The sequence below is a fragment of the Heterodontus francisci genome, chromosome 34, assembly GCF_036365525.1.
Source record: "Heterodontus francisci isolate sHetFra1 chromosome 34, sHetFra1.hap1, whole genome shotgun sequence".
Lineage (NCBI taxonomy): Eukaryota > Metazoa > Chordata > Chondrichthyes > Heterodontiformes > Heterodontidae > Heterodontus > Heterodontus francisci.
The window spans coordinates 9,669,767-9,688,410 of NC_090404.1; the positions used below are offsets into that span (position 1 = coordinate 9,669,767).

General features: G+C 45.8%; 11 non-coding genes across 11 annotated transcripts; all 11 read left to right on the forward strand.

Moving 5' to 3' along the window:
• The first annotated feature begins 2,225 nt into the window (after positions 1 to 2,225).
• Positions 2,226 to 2,297, forward strand: trnae-cuc (transfer RNA glutamic acid (anticodon CUC)). The gene has a single exon. It is a non-coding gene; the product is annotated as a tRNA-Glu (tRNA).
• Positions 2,298 to 4,697: 2,400 nt separating this feature from the next.
• On the forward strand, positions 4,698 to 4,769 carry trnae-cuc (transfer RNA glutamic acid (anticodon CUC)). The gene has a single exon. It is a non-coding gene; the product is annotated as a tRNA-Glu (tRNA).
• A 668-nt stretch (positions 4,770 to 5,437) lies between these two features.
• On the forward strand, positions 5,438 to 5,509 carry trnae-uuc (transfer RNA glutamic acid (anticodon UUC)). The gene has a single exon. It is a non-coding gene; the product is annotated as a tRNA-Glu (tRNA).
• Positions 5,510 to 7,901: 2,392 nt separating this feature from the next.
• trnae-cuc (transfer RNA glutamic acid (anticodon CUC)) lies at positions 7,902 to 7,973 on the forward strand. The gene has a single exon. It is a non-coding gene; the product is annotated as a tRNA-Glu (tRNA).
• Positions 7,974 to 8,641: 668 nt separating this feature from the next.
• trnae-uuc (transfer RNA glutamic acid (anticodon UUC)) lies at positions 8,642 to 8,713 on the forward strand. The gene has a single exon. It is a non-coding gene; the product is annotated as a tRNA-Glu (tRNA).
• A 2,388-nt stretch (positions 8,714 to 11,101) lies between these two features.
• On the forward strand, positions 11,102 to 11,173 carry trnae-cuc (transfer RNA glutamic acid (anticodon CUC)). Its single transcript has one exon. It is a non-coding gene; the product is annotated as a tRNA-Glu (tRNA).
• Positions 11,174 to 11,841: 668 nt separating this feature from the next.
• Positions 11,842 to 11,913, forward strand: trnae-uuc (transfer RNA glutamic acid (anticodon UUC)). Its single transcript has one exon. It is a non-coding gene; the product is annotated as a tRNA-Glu (tRNA).
• A 2,388-nt stretch (positions 11,914 to 14,301) lies between these two features.
• On the forward strand, positions 14,302 to 14,373 carry trnae-cuc (transfer RNA glutamic acid (anticodon CUC)). The gene has a single exon. It is a non-coding gene; the product is annotated as a tRNA-Glu (tRNA).
• A 668-nt stretch (positions 14,374 to 15,041) lies between these two features.
• trnae-uuc (transfer RNA glutamic acid (anticodon UUC)) lies at positions 15,042 to 15,113 on the forward strand. Its single transcript has one exon. It is a non-coding gene; the product is annotated as a tRNA-Glu (tRNA).
• A 2,385-nt stretch (positions 15,114 to 17,498) lies between these two features.
• On the forward strand, positions 17,499 to 17,570 carry trnae-cuc (transfer RNA glutamic acid (anticodon CUC)). Its single transcript has one exon. It is a non-coding gene; the product is annotated as a tRNA-Glu (tRNA).
• Positions 17,571 to 18,238: 668 nt separating this feature from the next.
• Positions 18,239 to 18,310, forward strand: trnae-uuc (transfer RNA glutamic acid (anticodon UUC)). Its single transcript has one exon. It is a non-coding gene; the product is annotated as a tRNA-Glu (tRNA).
• The last annotated feature ends 334 nt before the right edge of the window (positions 18,311 to 18,644 follow it).

The following is an 18,644-nucleotide window of genomic DNA, read 5'->3' on the forward strand; positions in this document are numbered from 1 at the left end:
CCTATTTGACAAATCTTGTCGAATTTTTTTGAGTATGTAACCAGTAGGGTAGATAAAGTGGAATCAGTAGATGATGTATACCTGGATTTTCAAAAGGCATTCGATAAGGTGCCACATAAAAGATTAATAGGCAAGAGATAAGGACTCACGGTGTTGGGTTAATATATTAGCGTGGATAGAGGATTGGCTAACAGACAAAAAGCAAAGAGTGTGAGCATAAATGGCAGGCAGTGAATTGTGCAATGAATTTGGCCTAACCATCAGTCTCAAGAAAACGAACATCATGGGACAGGACGTCAGAAATGCTCCATCCATCAATATCGGCGGCCGCGCTCTGGAAGTGGTTCAAGAGCTCGCCTACCTAGGCTTAACTATCACCAGTAACCTGTCTCTCGATGCAGAAATCAACAAGCGCATGGGAAAGGCATCTGCTGCTATGTCCAGACTGGCCAAGAAAGTGTGGGAAAATGGCGCACTGACATGGTACACAAAAGTCCGAGTGTATCAAGACTGTGTCCTCAGTACCTTGCTCTACGGAGGCAGACAGGCCTCGGTTCAACATCTGATCTGAAAGCCAGCACTCCCTCAGCACTGCACTGCAGTGTCGGCCTTGATTTTTGTGCTCAAGCCTGGAGTGAGACTTGAGCCCAAAAACATATGACTTAAAGACAAGGGTGCTATCAACTAAGCCACAGTGATGCAATCTGAGTCACATTTATAAATACTCACAGACTTGGTAAGTGATCTGATCTCACTAAACTATGACACAAGCTGTGTCTATTTGAGTTACATTTGTACAAACGCACTCACTTGGAAACTGATCAGATCTTACTAAACTATGACACAAGAATATTCCATTGTCACTCCTGCTCAGACTGTACCTTCTATCTACACCAGCCTCTCTGCACAAGATCAACAGAAAAGACTGATGGCGTTATTGTCCACAGCAAAAGCACACAGTGGCACAAGCATCTGGTAATTCCTATTAAAATGCAAAGCAGAGCAGAACAACAGTGTCTTGGTCTGTTACAGACTTATTGATTGAGATTGATTTTCAACAACTCCATTATCACAATGTGTGGAAGGTAGGAAATGGAACTTCATCTTTATTATATTACAACTCATATGGTAGCAGAATCTCATCTTCACTTCCCCAGATTCAATAAAGATTCACTGAGACTTTATGTCGAATGGCTGCCGGATTACCCACAACCCCATGTGCTTCAGAAACTGCTCTATATGCGCAGGTGGCAGGAAGGTTGAGAGAACGGCAAATAAAGCATACAGTATCCTTGACTTTATTAGCAGGGGAACAGAGTACAAGAGCAAGGATGTTATGTTGAACTTGAACAAGACACGAGTTCGGCCTCAGCTGGAGTATTGCTTCCAGTTCTGGGCGCCGCATTTAAAGAACGTTGTGAAAGCATTGGAGAGATTGCAGAAAACAATGGTTCCAGGATGAGGAACTTCAATTATGGTGATAGATTGGGGCTATTTTCCTTGAAGAAGACAAGGCTGAGAGGTAATTTGACAAAAGTATTCAATATCATGTGGGCTCGGGACAATGTTTGTGGAGAGAAACTGTTCCCACTCCCTTAAAGAATCGAGAGGGGGCAGATTTAAAGCAAAAAAAAAAGCAATGGCAACATGAGGAAAACCTTTTTCACGCAGTGAGTGGTTCAGGTCTGGAATGCACTGCCTGAGAGTGAGGTGGAGGCAAGTTCAATTGGAGCATTCAAAAGGGAAACATTCAGGCTTGGGGCCGCGCTCTGTATTTATAAACCCCGCCCCCTGGGGGGGGGGGGGGGGCGTCAGTCACCCGCTCCCACCTTTCACCTGTCAGCTCACAATGCCCGGGGAATTGACGGGGCTCCGGACCAATAGAAAGAGGGGGCGAAGCTGGAGGACGAATGAGGGACCCTCTTGGTCAATGCCGTAAGTCACGCCACTCGAACTCTCCGACTGGTTTCGGGGGCGGGGGGTTCCTGTCCCGCCCCTGCACTTTCTATTGGTCCGCGGCTGGTGTCAATCAGCCGGGTGGGCGGTGTAAGTTGAGCATGCGCGGCCGGCAGGGGCTGAGGCAGAGAGCGCGGTGACAGCAGCTGGGTTAATAAAACCAAGATGTATTTTGGAAGGAAGATTGAGGAAAGGCAAAATGATCTTCTGTGGTATCTGAGTGCTTTACAGGTATATGTAGACAAATCTTTAAATATACTGTCGACTCTTCCCTGGTGGTCTAGTGGTTAGGATTTGGCGCTCTCACCGCCGCGGCCCGGGTTCGATTCCCGGTCAGGGAAGTGTGTTTTATGCAATTGGGCAATGGAACTGAGTGCATTGCTCTTCAGTGATAAAGCTGTCCAAAAAGCCTACACAATCCTTGTCTTTTTCAATCGAAGCAGAGGGTACAAAGGCAATGAGGTTATATGAGCCTCTGTGAATCACTAGTTAGATCTGGATTTTGCTGAAGAGAGATCCTGTTTGACAAATCTTGTCGAATTTTTTTGAGTATGTAACCAGTAGGGTAGATAAAGTGGAATCAGTAGATGATGTATACCTGGATTTTCAAAAGGCATTCGATAAGGTGCCACATAAAAGATTAATAGGCAAGAGATAAGGACTCACGGTGTTGGGTTAATATATTAGCGTGGATAGAGGATTGGCTAACAGACAAAAAGCAAAGAGTGTGAGCATAAATGGCAGGCAGTGAATTGTGCAATGAATTTGGCCTAACCATCAGTCTCAAGAAAACGAACATCATGGGACAGGACGTCAGAAATGCTCCATCCATCAATATCGGCGGCCGCGCTCTGGAAGTGGTTCAAGAGCTCGCCTACCTAGGCTTAACTATCACCAGTAACCTGTCTCTCGATGCAGAAATCAACAAGCGCATGGGAAAGGCATCTGCTGCTATGTCCAGACTGGCCAAGAAAGTGTGGGAAAATGGCGCACTGACACGGAACACAAAAGTCCGAGTGTATCAAGACTGTGTCCTCAGTACCTTGCTCTACGGAGGCAGACAGGCCTCGGTTCAACATCTGATCTGAAAGCCAGCACTCCCTCAGCACTGCACTGCAGTGTCGGCCTTGATTTTTGTGCTCAAGCCTGGAGTGAGACTTGAGCCCAAAAACATATGACTTAAAGACAAGGGTGCTATCAACTAAGCCACAGTGATGCAATCTGAGTCACATTTATAAATACTCACAGACTTGGTAAGTGATCTGATCTCACTAAACTATGACACAAGCTGTGTCTATTTGAGTTACATTTGTACAAACGCACTCACTTGGAAACTGATCAGATCTTACTAAACTATGACACAAGAATATTCCATTGTCACTCCTGCTCAGACTGTACCTTCTATCTACACCAGCCTCTCTGCACAAGATCAACAGAAAAGACTGATGGCGTTATTGTCCACAGCAAAAGCACACAGTGGCACAAGCATCTGGTAATTCCTATTAAAATGCAAAGCAGAGCAGAACAACAGTGTCTTGGTCTGTTACAGACTTATTGATTGAGATTGATTTTCAACAACTCCATTATCACAATGTGTGGAAGGTAGGAAATGGAACTTCATCTTTATTATATTACAACTCATATGGTAGCAGAATCTCATCTTCACTTCCCCAGATTCAATAAAGATTCACTGAGACTTTATGTCGAATGGCTGCCGGATTACCCACAACCCCATGTGCTTCAGAAACTGCTCTATATGCGCAGGTGGCAGGAAGGTTGAGAGAACGGCAAATAAAGCATACAGTATCCTTGACTTTATTAGCAGGGGAACAGAGTACAAGAGCAAGGATGTTATGTTGAACTTGAACAAGACACGAGTTCGGCCTCAGCTGGAGTATTGCTTCCAGTTCTGGGCGCCGCATTTAAAGAACGTTGTGAAAGCATTGGAGAGATTGCAGAAAACAATGGTTCCAGGATGAGGAACTTCAATTATGGTGATAGATTGGGGCTATTTTCCTTGAAGAAGACAAGGCTGAGAGGTAATTTGACAAAAGTATTCAATATCATGTGGGCTCGGGACAATGTTTGTGGAGAGAAACTGTTCCCACTCCCTTAAAGAATCGAGAGGGGGCAGATTTAAAGCAAAAAAAAAAGCAATGGCAACATGAGGAAAACCTTTTTCACGCAGTGAGTGGTTCAGGTCTGGAATGCACTGCCTGAGAGTGAGGTGGAGGCAAGTTCAATTGGAGCATTCAAAAGGGAAACATTCAGGCTTGTGGCCGCGCTCTGTATTTATAAACCCCGCCCCCTGGGGGGGGGGGGGGGCGTCAGTCACCCGCTCCCACCTTTCACCTGTCAGCTCACAATGCCCGGGGAATTGACGGGGCTCCGGACCAATAGAAAGAGGGGGCGAAGCTGGAGGACGAATGAGGGACCCTCTTGGTCAATGCGGTAAGTCACGCCACTCGAACTCTCCGACTGGTTTCGGGGGCGGGGGGTTCCTGTCCCGCCCCTGCACTTTCTATTGGTCCGCGGCTGGTGTCAATCAGCCGGGTGGGCGGTGTAAGTTGAGCATGCGCGGCCGGCAGGGGCTGAGGCAGAGAGCGCGGTGACAGCAGCTGGGTTAATAAAACCAAGATGTATTTTGGAAGGAAGATTGAGGAAAGGCAAAATGATCTTCTGTGGTATCTGAGTGCTTTACAGGTATATGTAGACAAATCTTTAAATATACTGTCGACTCTTCCCTGGTGGTCTAGTGGTTAGGATTTGGCGCTCTCACCGCCGCGGCCCGGGTTCGATTCCCGGTCAGGGAAGTGTGTTTTATGCAATTGGGCAATGGAACTGAGTGCATTGCTCTTCAGTGATAAAGCTGTCCAAAAAGCCTACACAATCCTTGTCTTTTTCAATCGAAGCAGAGGGTACAAAGGCAATGAGGTTATATGAGCCTCTGTGAATCACTAGTTAGATCTGGATTTTGCTGAAGAGAGATCCTGTTTGACAAATCTTGTAGAATTTTTTTGAGTATGTAACCAGTAGGGTAGATAAAGTGGAATCAGTAGATGTTGTATACCTGGATTTTCAAAAGGCACTCGATAAGGCACCACATAAAAGATTAATAGGCAAGAGCTAAGGACTCATGGTGTTGGGTTAATATATTAGCGTGGATAGAGGATTGGCTAACAGACAAAAAGCAAAGAGTGTGAGCATAAATGGCAGGCAGTGAATTGTGCAATGAATTTGGCCTAGCCATCAGCCTCAAGAAAACGAACATCATGGGACAGGACGTCAGAAATGCTCCATCCATCAATATCGGCGGCCTCGTTCTGGAAGTGGTTCAAGAGTTCACCTACCTAGGCTCAACTATCACCAGTAACCTGTCTCTCGATGCAGAAATCAACAAGCACATGGGAAAGGCATCTGCTGCTATGTCCAGACTGGCCAAGAAAGTGTGGGACAAATCTTTAAGCAAACTCTCACCTCTTCCCTGGTGGTCTAGTGGTTAGGATTCGGCGCTTTCACCGCCGCGGCCCGGGTTCGATTCCCGGTCAGGGAAGTGTGTCTTATGCATTGGGGCAATGGAACTGAGTGCATTGCTCTTAAGTGAAAAAGTCGTCTGAAAAACTGACACAATCCTTGTCTTTATAAATCGAAGCAGAGTGCACAAAGGCAATGAGGTTCGATGAATCACTAGTTAGATCTGGATTTTGCTGAAGAGAGATCCTATTTGACAAATCTTGTCGAATTTTTTTGAGTATGTAACCAGTAGGGTAGATAAAGTGGAATCAGTAGATGATGTATACCTGGATTTTCAAAAGGCATTCGATAAGGTGCCACATAAAAGATTAATAGGCAAGAGATAAGGACTCACGGTGTTGGGTTAATATATTAGCGTGGATAGAGGATTGGCTAACAGACAAAAAGCAAAGAGTGTGAGCATAAATGGCAGGCAGTGAATTGTGCAATGAATTTGGCCTAACCATCAGTCTCAAGAAAACGAACATCATGGGACAGGACGTCAGAAATGCTCCATCCATCAATATCGGCGGCCGCGCTCTGGAAGTGGTTCAAGAGCTCGCCTACCTAGGCTTAACTATCACCAGTAACCTGTCTCTCGATGCAGAAATCAACAAGCGCATGGGAAAGGCATCTGCTGCTATGTCCAGACTGGCCAAGAAAGTGTGGGAAAATGGCGCACTGACATGGTACACAAAAGTCCGAGTGTATCAAGACTGTGTCCTCAGTACCTTGCTCTACGGAGGCAGACAGGCCTCGGTTCAACATCTGATCTGAAAGCCAGCACTCCCTCAGCACTGCACTGCAGTGTCGGCCTTGATTTTTGTGCTCAAGCCTGGAGTGAGACTTGAGCCCAAAAACATATGACTTAAAGACAAGGGTGCTATCAACTAAGCCACAGTGATGCAATCTGAGTCACATTTATAAATACTCACAGACTTGGTAAGTGATCTGATCTCACTAAACTATGACACAAGCTGTGTCTATTTGAGTTACATTTGTACAAACGCACTCACTTGGAAACTGATCAGATCTTACTAAACTATGACACAAGAATATTCCATTGTCACTCCTGCTCAGACTGTACCTTCTATCTACACCAGCCTCTCTGCACAAGATCAACAGAAAAGACTGATGGCGTTATTGTCCACAGCAAAAGCACACAGTGGCACAAGCATCTGGTAATTCCTATTAAAATGCAAAGCAGAGCAGAACAACAGTGTCTTGGTCTGTTACAGACTTATTGATTGAGATTGATTTTCAACAACTCCATTATCACAATGTGTGGAAGGTAGGAAATGGAACTTCATCTTTATTATATTACAACTCATATGGTAGCAGAATCTCATCTTCACTTCCCCAGATTCAATAAAGATTCACTGAGACTTTATGTCGAATGGCTGCCGGATTACCCACAACCCCATGTGCTTCAGAAACTGCTCTATATGCGCAGGTGGCAGGAAGGTTGAGAGAACGGCAAATAAAGCATACAGTATCCTTGACTTTATTAGCAGGGGAACAGAGTACAAGAGCAAGGATGTTATGTTGAACTTGAACAAGACACGAGTTCGGCCTCAGCTGGAGTATTGCTTCCAGTTCTGGGCGCCGCATTTAAAGAACGTTGTGAAAGCATTGGAGAGATTGCAGAAAACAATGGTTCCAGGATGAGGAACTTCAATTATGGTGATAGATTGGGGCTATTTTCCTTGAAGAAGACAAGGCTGAGAGGTAATTTGACAAAAGTATTCAATATCATGTGGGCTCGGGACAATGTTTGTGGAGAGAAACTGTTCCCACTCCCTTAAAGAATCGAGAGGGGGCAGATTTAAAGCAAAAAAAAAAGCAATGGCAACATGAGGAAAACCTTTTTCACGCAGTGAGTGGTTCAGGTCTGGAATGCACTGCCTGAGAGTGAGGTGGAGGCAAGTTCAATTGGAGCATTCAAAAGGGAAACATTCAGGCTTGGGGCCGCGCTCTGTATTTATAAACCCCGCCCCCTGGGGGGGGGGGGGGGGGCGTCAGTCACCCGCTCCCACCTTTCACCTGTCAGCTCACAATGCCCGGGGAATTGACGGGGCTCCGGACCAATAGAAAGAGGGGTCGAAGCTGGAGGACGAATGAGGGACCCTCTTGGTCAATGCGGTAAGTCACGCCACTCGAACTCTCCGACTGGTTTCGGGGGCGGGGGGTTCCTGTCCCGCCCCTGCACTTTCTATTGGTCCGCGGCTGGTGTCAATCAGCCGGGTGGGCGGTGTAAGTTGAGCATGCGCGGCCGGCAGGGGCTGAGGCAGAGAGCGCGGTGACAGCAGCTGGGTTAATAAAACCAAGATGTATTTTGGAAGGAAGATTGAGGAAAGGCAAAATGATCTTCTGTGGTATCTGAGTGCTTTACAGGTATATGTAGACAAATCTTTAAATATACTGTCGACTCTTCCCTGGTGGTCTAGTGGTTAGGATTTGGCGCTCTCACCGCCGCGGCCCGGGTTCGATTCCCGGTCAGGGAAGTGTGTTTTATGCAATTGGGCAATGGAACTGAGTGCATTGCTCTTCAGTGATAAAGCTGTCCAAAAAGCCTACACAATCCTTGTCTTTTTCAATCGAAGCAGAGGGTACAAAGGCAATGAGGTTATATGAGCCTCTGTGAATCACTAGTTAGATCTGGATTTTGCTGAAGAGAGATCCTGTTTGACAAATCTTGCAGAATTTTTTTGAGTATGTAACCAGTAGGGTAGATAAAGTGGAATCAGTAGATGTTGTATACCTGGATTTTCAAAAGGCACTCGATAAGGCACCACATAAAAGATTAATAGGCAAGAGCTAAGGACTCATGGTGTTGGGTTAATATATTAGCGTGGATAGAGGATTGGCTAACAGACAAAAAGCAAAGAGTGTGAGCATAAATGGCAGGCAGTGAATTGTGCAATGAATTTGGCCTAGCCATCAGCCTCAAGAAAACGAACATCATGGGACAGGACGTCAGAAATGCTCCATCCATCAATATCGGCGGCCTCGTTCTGGAAGTGGTTCAAGAGTTCACCTACCTAGGCTCAACTATCACCAGTAACCTGTCTCTCGATGCAGAAATCAACAAGCACATGGGAAAGGCATCTGCTGCTATGTCCAGACTGGCCAAGAAAGTGTGGGACAAATCTTTAAGCAAACTGTCACCTCTTCCCTGGTGGTCTAGTGGTTAGGATTCGGCGCTTTCACCGCCGCGGCCCGGGTTCGATTCCCGGTCAGGGAAGTGTGTCTTATGCATTGGGGCAATGGAACTGAGTGCATTGCTCTTAAGTGAAAAAGTCGTCTGAAAAACTGACACAATCCTTGTCTTTATAAATCGAAGCAGAGTGCACAAAGGCAATGAGGTTCGATGAATCACTAGTTAGATCTGGATTTTGCTGAAGAGAGATCCTATTTGACAAATCTTGTCGAATTTTTTTGAGTATGTAACCAGTAGGGTAGATAAAGTGGAATCAGTAGATGATGTATACCTGGATTTTCAAAAGGCATTCGATAAGGTGCCACATAAAAGATTAATAGGCAAGAGATAAGGACTCACGGTGTTGGGTTAATATATTAGCGTGGATAGAGGATTGGCTAACAGACAAAAAGCAAAGAGTGTGAGCATAAATGGCAGGCAGTGAATTGTGCAATGAATTTGGCCTAACCATCAGTCTCAAGAAAACGAACATCATGGGACAGGACGTCAGAAATGCTCCATCCATCAATATCGGCGGCCGCGCTCTGGAAGTGGTTCAAGAGCTCGCCTACCTAGGCTTAACTATCACCAGTAACCTGTCTCTCGATGCAGAAATCAACAAGCGCATGGGAAAGGCATCTGCTGCTATGTCCAGACTGGCCAAGAAAGTGTGGGAAAATGGCGCACTGACACGGAACACAAAAGTCCGAGTGTATCAAGACTGTGTCCTCAGTACCTTGCTCTACGGAGGCAGACAGGCCTCGGTTCAACATCTGATCTGAAAGCCAGCACTCCCTCAGCACTGCACTGCAGTGTCGGCCTTGATTTTTGTGCTCAAGCCTGGAGTGAGACTTGAGCCCAAAAACATATGACTTAAAGACAAGGGTGCTATCAACTAAGCCACAGTGATGCAATCTGAGTCACATTTATAAATACTCACAGACTTGGTAAGTGATCTGATCTCACTAAACTATGACACAAGCTGTGTCTATTTGAGTTACATTTGTACAAACGCACTCACTTGGAAACTGATCAGATCTTACTAAACTATGACACAAGAATATTCCATTGTCACTCCTGCTCAGACTGTACCTTCTATCTACACCAGCCTCTCTGCACAAGATCAACAGAAAAGACTGATGGCGTTATTGTCCACAGCAAAAGCACACAGTGGCACAAGCATCTGGTAATTCCTATTAAAATGCAAAGCAGAGCAGAACAACAGTGTCTTGGTCTGTTACAGACTTATTGATTGAGATTGATTTTCAACAACTCCATTATCACAATGTGTGGAAGGTAGGAAATGGAACTTCATCTTTATTATATTACAACTCATATGGTAGCAGAATCTCATCTTCACTTCCCCAGATTCAATAAAGATTCACTGAGACTTTATGTCGAATGGCTGCCGGATTACCCACAACCCCATGTGCTTCAGAAACTGCTCTATATGCGCAGGTGGCAGGAAGGTTGAGAGAACGGCAAATAAAGCATACAGTATCCTTGACTTTATTAGCAGGGGAACAGAGTACAAGAGCAAGGATGTTATGTTGAACTTGAACAAGACACGAGTTCGGCCTCAGCTGGAGTATTGCTTCCAGTTCTGGGCGCCGCATTTAAAGAACGTTGTGAAAGCATTGGAGAGATTGCAGAAAACAATGGTTCCAGGATGAGGAACTTCAATTATGGTGATAGATTGGGGCTATTTTCCTTGAAGAAGACAAGGCTGAGAGGTAATTTGACAAAAGTATTCAATATCATGTGGGCTCGGGACAATGTTTGTGGAGAGAAACTGTTCCCACTCCCTTAAAGAATCGAGAGGGGGCAGATTTAAAGCAAAAAAAAAAGCAATGGCAACATGAGGAAAACCTTTTTCACGCAGTGAGTGGTTCAGGTCTGGAATGCACTGCCTGAGAGTGAGGTGGAGGCAAGTTCAATTGGAGCATTCAAAAGGGAAACATTCAGGCTTGGGGCCGCGCTCTGTATTTATAAACCCCGCCCCCTGGGGGGGGGGGGGCGTCAGTCACCCGCTCCCACCTTTCACCTGTCAGCTCACAATGCCCGGGGAATTGACGGGGCTCCGGACCAATAGAAAGAGGGGGCGAAGCTGGAGGACGAATGAGGGACCCTCTTGGTCAATGCGGTAAGTCACGCCACTCGAACTCTCCGACTGGTTTCGGGGGCGGGGGGTTCCTGTCCCGCCCCTGCACTTTCTATTGGTCCGCGGCTGGTGTCAATCAGCCGGGTGGGCGGTGTAAGTTGAGCATGCGCGGCCGGCAGGGGCTGAGGCAGAGAGCGCGGTGACAGCAGCTGGGTTAATAAAACCAAGATGTATTTTGGAAGGAAGATTGAGGAAAGGCAAAATGATCTTCTGTGGTATCTGAGTGCTTTACAGGTATATGTAGACAAATCTTTAAATATACTGTCGACTCTTCCCTGGTGGTCTAGTGGTTAGGATTTGGCGCTCTCACCGCCGCGGCCCGGGTTCGATTCCCGGTCAGGGAAGTGTGTTTTATGCAATTGGGCAATGGAACTGAGTGCATTGCTCTTCAGTGATAAAGCTGTCCAAAAAGCCTACACAATCCTTGTCTTTTTCAATCGAAGCAGAGGGTACAAAGGCAATGAGGTTATATGAGCCTCTGTGAATCACTAGTTAGATCTGGATTTTGCTGAAGAGAGATCCTGTTTGACAAATCTTGCAGAATTTTTTTGAGTATGTAACCAGTAGGGTAGATAAAGTGGAATCAGTAGATGTTGTATACCTGGATTTTCAAAAGGCACTCGATAAGGCACCACATAAAAGATTAATAGGCAAGAGCTAAGGACTCATGGTGTTGGGTTAATATATTAGCGTGGATAGAGGATTGGCTAACAGACAAAAAGCAAAGAGTGTGAGCATAAATGGCAGGCAGTGAATTGTGCAATGAATTTGGCCTAGCCATCAGCCTCAAGAAAACGAACATCATGGGACAGGACGTCAGAAATGCTCCATCCATCAATATCGGCGGCCTCGTTCTGGAAGTGGTTCAAGAGTTCACCTACCTAGGCTCAACTATCACCAGTAACCTGTCTCTCGATGCAGAAATCAACAAGCACATGGGAAAGGCATCTGCTGCTATGTCCAGACTGGCCAAGAAAGTGTGGGACAAATCTTTAAGCAAACTGTCACCTCTTCCCTGGTGGTCTAGTGGTTAGGATTCGGCGCTTTCACCGCCGCGGCCCGGGTTCGATTCCCGGTCAGGGAAGTGTGTCTTATGCATTGGGGCAATGGAACTGAGTGCATTGCTCTTAAGTGAAAAAGTCGTCTGAAAAACTGACACAATCCTTGTCTTTATAAATCGAAGCAGAGTGCACAAAGGCAATGAGGTTCGATGAATCACTAGTTAGATCTGGATTTTGCTGAAGAGAGATCCTATTTGACAAATCTTGTCGAATTTTTTTGAGTATGTAACCAGTAGGGTAGATAAAGTGGAATCAGTAGATGATGTATACCTGGATTTTCAAAAGGCATTCGATAAGGTGCCACATAAAAGATTAATAGGCAAGAGATAAGGACTCACGGTGTTGGGTTAATATATTAGCGTGGATAGAGGATTGGCTAACAGACAAAAAGCAAAGAGTGTGAGCATAAATGGCAGGCAGTGAATTGTGCAATGAATTTGGCCTAACCATCAGTCTCAAGAAAACGAACATCATGGGACAGGACGTCAGAAATGCTCCATCCATCAATATCGGCGGCCGCGCTCTGGAAGTGGTTCAAGAGCTCGCCTACCTAGGCTTAACTATCACCAGTAACCTGTCTCTCGATGCAGAAATCAACAAGCGCATGGGAAAGGCATCTGCTGCTATGTCCAGACTGGCCAAGAAAGTGTGGGAAAATGGCGCACTGACATGGTACACAAAAGTCCGAGTGTATCAAGACTGTGTCCTCAGTACCTTGCTCTACGGAGGCAGACAGGCCTCGGTTCAACATCTGATCTGAAAGCCAGCACTCCCTCAGCACTGCACTGCAGTGTCGGCCTTGATTTTTGTGCTCAAGCCTGGAGTGAGACTTGAGCCCAAAAACATATGACTTAAAGACAAGGGTGCTATCAACTAAGCCACAGTGATGCAATCTGAGTCACATTTATAAATACTCACAGACTTGGTAAGTGATCTGATCTCACTAAACTATGACACAAGCTGTGTCTATTTGAGTTACATTTGTACAAACGCACTCACTTGGAAACTGATCAGATCTTACTAAACTATGACACAAGAATATTCCATTGTCACTCCTGCTCAGACTGTACCTTCTATCTACACCAGCCTCTCTGCACAAGATCAACAGAAAAGACTGATGGCGTTATTGTCCACAGCAAAAGCACACAGTGGCACAAGCATCTGGTAATTCCTATTAAAATGCAAAGCAGAGCAGAACAACAGTGTCTTGGTCTGTTACAGACTTATTGATTGAGATTGATTTTCAACAACTCCATTATCACAATGTGTGGAAGGTAGGAAATGGAACTTCATCTTTATTATATTACAACTCATATGGTAGCAGAATCTCATCTTCACTTCCCCAGATTCAATAAAGATTCACTGAGACTTTATGTCGAATGGCTGCCGGATTACCCACAACCCCATGTGCTTCAGAAACTGCTCTATATGCGCAGGTGGCAGGAAGGTTGAGAGAACGGCAAATAAAGCATACAGTATCCTTGACTTTATTAGCAGGGGAACAGAGTACAAGAGCAAGGATGTTATGTTGAACTTGAACAAGACACGAGTTCGGCCTCAGCTGGAGTATTGCTTCCAGTTCTGGGCGCCGCATTTAAAGAACGTTGTGAAAGCATTGGAGAGATTGCAGAAAACAATGGTTCCAGGATGAGGAACTTCAATTATGGTGATAGATTGGGGCTATTTTCCTTGAAGAAGACAAGGCTGAGAGGTAATTTGACAAAAGTATTCAATATCATGTGGGCTCGGGACAATGTTTGTGGAGAGAAACTGTTCCCACTCCCTTAAAGAATCGAGAGGGGGCAGATTTAAAGCAAAAAAAAAAGCAATGGCAACATGAGGAAAACCTTTTTCACGCAGTGAGTGGTTCAGGTCTGGAATGCACTGCCTGAGAGTGAGGTGGAGGCAAGTTCAATTGGAGCATTCAAAAGGGAAACATTCAGGCTTGGGGCCGCGCTCTGTATTTATAAACCCCGCCCCCTGGGGGGGGGGGGGCGTCAGTCACCCGCTCCCACCTTTCACCTGTCAGCTCACAATGCCCGGGGAATTGACGGGGCTCCGGACCAATAGAAAGAGGGGGCGAAGCTGGAGGACGAAGGAGGGACCCTCTTGGTCAATGCGGTAAGTCACGCCACTCGAACTCTCCGACTGGTTTCGGGGGCGGGGGGTTCCTGTCCCGCCCCTGCACTTTCTATTGGTCCGCGGCTGGTGTCAATCAGCCGGGTGGGCGGTGTAAGTTGAGCATGCGCGGCCGGCAGGGGCTGAGGCAGAGAGCGCGGTGACAGCAGCTGGGTTAATAAAACCAAGATGTATTTTGGAAGGAAGATTGAGGAAAGGCAAAATGATCTTCTGTGGTATCTGAGTGCTTTACAGGTATATGTAGACAAATCTTTAAATATACTGTCGACTCTTCCCTGGTGGTCTAGTGGTTAGGATTTGGCGCTCTCACCGCCGCGGCCCGGGTTCGATTCCCGATCAGGGAAGTGTGTTTTATGCAATTGGGCAATGGAACTGAGTGCATTGCTCTTCAGTGATAAAGCTGTCCAAAAAGCCTACACAATCCTTGTCTTTTTCAATCGAAGCAGAGGGTACAAAGGCAATGAGGTTATATGAGCCTCTGTGAATCACTAGTTAGATCTGGATTTTGCTGAAGAGAGATCCTGTTTGACAAATCTTGCAGAATTTTTTTGAGTATGTAACCAGTAGGGTAGATAAAGTGGAATCAGTAGATGTTGTATACCTGGATTTTCAAAAGGCACTCGATAAGGCACCACATAAAAGATTAATAGGCAAGAGCTAAGGACTCATGGTGTTGGGTTAATATATTAGCGTGGATAGAGGATTGGCTAACAGACAAAAAGCAAAGAGTGTGAGCATAAATGGCAGGCAGTGAATTGTGCAATGAATTTGGCCTAGCCATCAGCCTCAAGAAAACGAACATCATGGGACAGGACGTCAGAAATGCTCCATCCATCAATATCGGCGGCCTCGTTCTGGAAGTGGTTCAAGAGTTCACCTACCTAGGCTCAACTATCACCAGTAACCTGTCTCTCGATGCAGAAATCAACAAGCACATGGGAAAGGCATCTGCTGCTATGTCCAGACTGGCCAAGAAAGTGTGGGACAAATCTTTAAGCAAACTGTCACCTCTTCCCTGGTGGTCTAGTGGTTAGGATTCGGCGCTTTCACCGCCGCGGCCCGGGTTCGATTCCCGGTCAGGGAAGTGTGTCTTATGCATTGGGGCAATGGAACTGAGTGCATTGCTCTTAAGTGAAAAAGTCGTCTGAAAAACTGACACAATCCTTGTCTTTATAAATCGAAGCAGAGTGCACAAAGGCAATGAGGTTCGATGAATCACTAGTTAGATCTGGATTTTGCTGAAGAGAGATCCTATTTGACAAATCTTGTCGAATTTTTTTGAGTATGTAACCAGTAGGGTAGATAAAGTGGAATCAGTAGATGATGTATACCTGGATTTTCAAAAGGCATTCGATAAGGTGCCACATAAAAGATTAATAGGCAAGAGATAAGGACTCACGGTGTTGGGTTAATATATTAGCGTGGATAGAGGATTGGCTAACAGACAAAAAGCAAAGAGTGTGAGCATAAATGGCAGGCAGTGAATTGTGCAATGAATTTGGCCTAACCATCAGTCTCAAGAAAACGAACATCATGGGACAGGACGTCAGAAATGCTCCATCCATCAATATCGGCGGCCGCGCTCTGGAAGTGGTTCAAGAGCTCGCCTACCTAGGCTTAACTATCACCAGTAACCTGTCTCTCGATGCAGAAATCAACAAGCGCATGGGAAAGGCATCTGCTGCTATGTCCAGACTGGCCAAGAAAGTGTGGGAAAATGGCGCACTGACACGGAACACAAAAGTCCGAGTGTATCAAGACTGTGTCCTCAGTACCTTGCTCTACGGAGGCAGACAGGCCTCGGTTCAACATCTGATCTGAAAGCCAGCACTCCCTCAGCACTGCACTGCAGTGTCGGCCTTGATTTTTGTGCTCAAGCCTGGAGTGAGACTTGAGCCCAAAAACATATGACTTAAAGACAAGGGTGCTATCAACTAAGCCACAGTGATGCAATCTGAGTCACATTTATAAATACTCACAGACTTGGTAAGTGATCTGATCTCACTAAACTATGACACAAGCTGTGTCTATTTGAGTTACATTTGTACAAACGCACTCACTTGGAAACTGATCAGATCTTACTAAACTATGACACAAGAATATTCCATTGTCACTCCTGCTCAGACTGTACCTTCTATCTACACCAGCCTCTCTGCACAAGATCAACAGAAAAGACTGATGGCGTTATTGTCCACAGCAAAAGCACACAGTGGCACAAGCATCTGGTAATTCCTATTAAAATGCAAAGCAAAGCAGAACAACAGTGTCTTGGTCTGTTACAGACTTATTGATTGAGATTGATTTTCAACAACTCCATTATCACAATGTGTGGAAGGTAGGAAATGGAACTTCATCTTTATTATATTACAACTCATATGGTAGCAGAATCTCATCTTCACTTCCCCAGATTCAATAAAGATTCACTGAGACTTTATGTCGAATGGCTGCCGGATTACCCACAACCCCATGTGCTTCAGAAACTGCTCTATATGCGCAGGTGGCAGGAAGGTTGAGAGAACGGCAAATAAAGCATACAGTATCCTTGACTTTATTAGCAGGGGAACAGAGTACAAGAGCAAGGATGTTATGTTGAACTTGAACAAGACACGAGTTCGGCCTCAGCTGGAGTATTGCTTCCAGTTCTGGGCGCCGCATTTAAAGAACGTTGTGAAAGCATTGGAGAGATTGCAGAAAACAATGGTTCCAGGATGAGGAACTTCAATTATGGTGATAGATTGGGGCTATTTTCCTTGAAGAAGACAAGGCTGAGAGGTAATTTGACAAAAGTATTCAATATCATGTGGGCTCGGGACAATGTTTGTGGAGAGAAACTGTTCCCACTCCCTTAAAGAATCGAGAGGGGGCAGATTTAAAGCAAAAAAAAAAGCAATGGCAACATGAGGAAAACCTTTTTCACGCAGTGAGTGGTTCAGGTCTGGAATGCACTGCCTGAGAGTGAGGTGGAGGCAAGTTCAATTGGAGCATTCAAAAGGGAAACATTCAGGCTTGTGGCCGCGCTCTGTATTTATAAACCCCGCCCCCTGGGGGGGGGGCGTCAGTCACCCGCTCCCACCTTTCACCTGTCAGCTCACAATGCCCGGGGAATTGACGGGGCTCCGGACCAATAGAAAGAGGGGGCGAAGCTGGAGGACGAATGAGGGACCCTCTTGGTCAATGCGGTAAGTCACGCCACTCGAACTCTCCGACTGGTTTCGGGGGCGGGGGGTTCCTGTCCCGCCCCTGCACTTTCTATTGGTCCGCGGCTGGTGTCAATCAGCCGGGTGGGCGGTGTAAGTTGAGCATGCGCGGCCGGCAGGGGCTGAGGCAGAGAGCGCGGTGACAGCAGCTGGGTTAATAAAACCAAGATGTATTTTGGAAGGAAGATTGAGGAAAGGCAAAATGATCTTCTGTGGTATCTGAGTGCTTTACAGGTATATGTAGACAAATCTTTAAATATACTGTCGACTCTTCCCTGGTGGTCTAGTGGTTAGGATTTGGCGCTCTCACCGCCGCGGCCCGGGTTCGATTCCCGGTCAGGGAAGTGTGTTTTATGCAATTGGGCAATGGAACTGAGTGCATTGCTCTTCAGTGATAAAGCTGTCCAAAAAGCCTACACAATCCTTGTCTTTTTCAATCGAAGCAGAGGGTACAAAGGCAATGAGGTTATATGAGCCTCTATGAATCACTAGTTAGATCTGGATTTTGCTGAAGAGAGATCCTGTTTGACAAATCTTGTAGAATTTTTTTGAGTATGTAACCAGTAGGGTAGATAAAGTGGAATCAGTAGATGTTGTATACCTGGATTTTCAAAAGGCACTCGATAAGGCACCACATAAAAGATTAATAGGCAAGAGCTAAGGACTCATGGTGTTGGGTTAATATATTAGCGTGGATAGAGGATTGGCTAACAGACAAAAAGCAAAGAGTGAGAGCATAAATGGCAGGCAGTGAATTGTGCAATGAATTTGGCCGAGCCATCAGCCTCAAGAAAACGAACATCATGGGACAGGACGTCAGAAATGCTCCATCCATCAATATCGGCGGCCTCGTTCTGGAAGTGGTTCAAGAGTTCACCAACCTAGGCTCAACTATCACCAGTAACCTCTCTCTCGAAGCAGAAATCAACAAGCACATGGGAAAGGCATCTGCTGCTATGTCCAGACTGGCCAAGAAAGTGTGGGACAAATCGTTAAGCAAGCTGTCACCTCTTTCCTGGTGGTCTAGTGGTTAGGATTCGGCGCTTTCACCGCCGCGGCCCGGGTTCGATTCCCGGTCAGGGAGGTGTGTCTTATGCATTGGGGCAATGGAACTGAGTGCGTTGCTCTTAAGTGAAAAAGTAGTCTGAAAAATTCACACAATCCTTGGCTTTATAAATCGAAGCAGAGGGTACAAAGGCAATGAGGTTCGATGAATCACTAGTTAGATCTGGATTTTGCTGAAGAGAGATCCTATTTGACAAATCTTGTAGAATTTTTTTGAGTATGTAACCAGTAGGGTAGATAAAGTGGAATCAGTAGATGATGTATACCTGGATTTTCAAAAGGCATTCGATAAGGTGCCACATAAAAGATTAATAGGCAAGAGATAAGGACTCACGGTGTTGGGTTAATATATT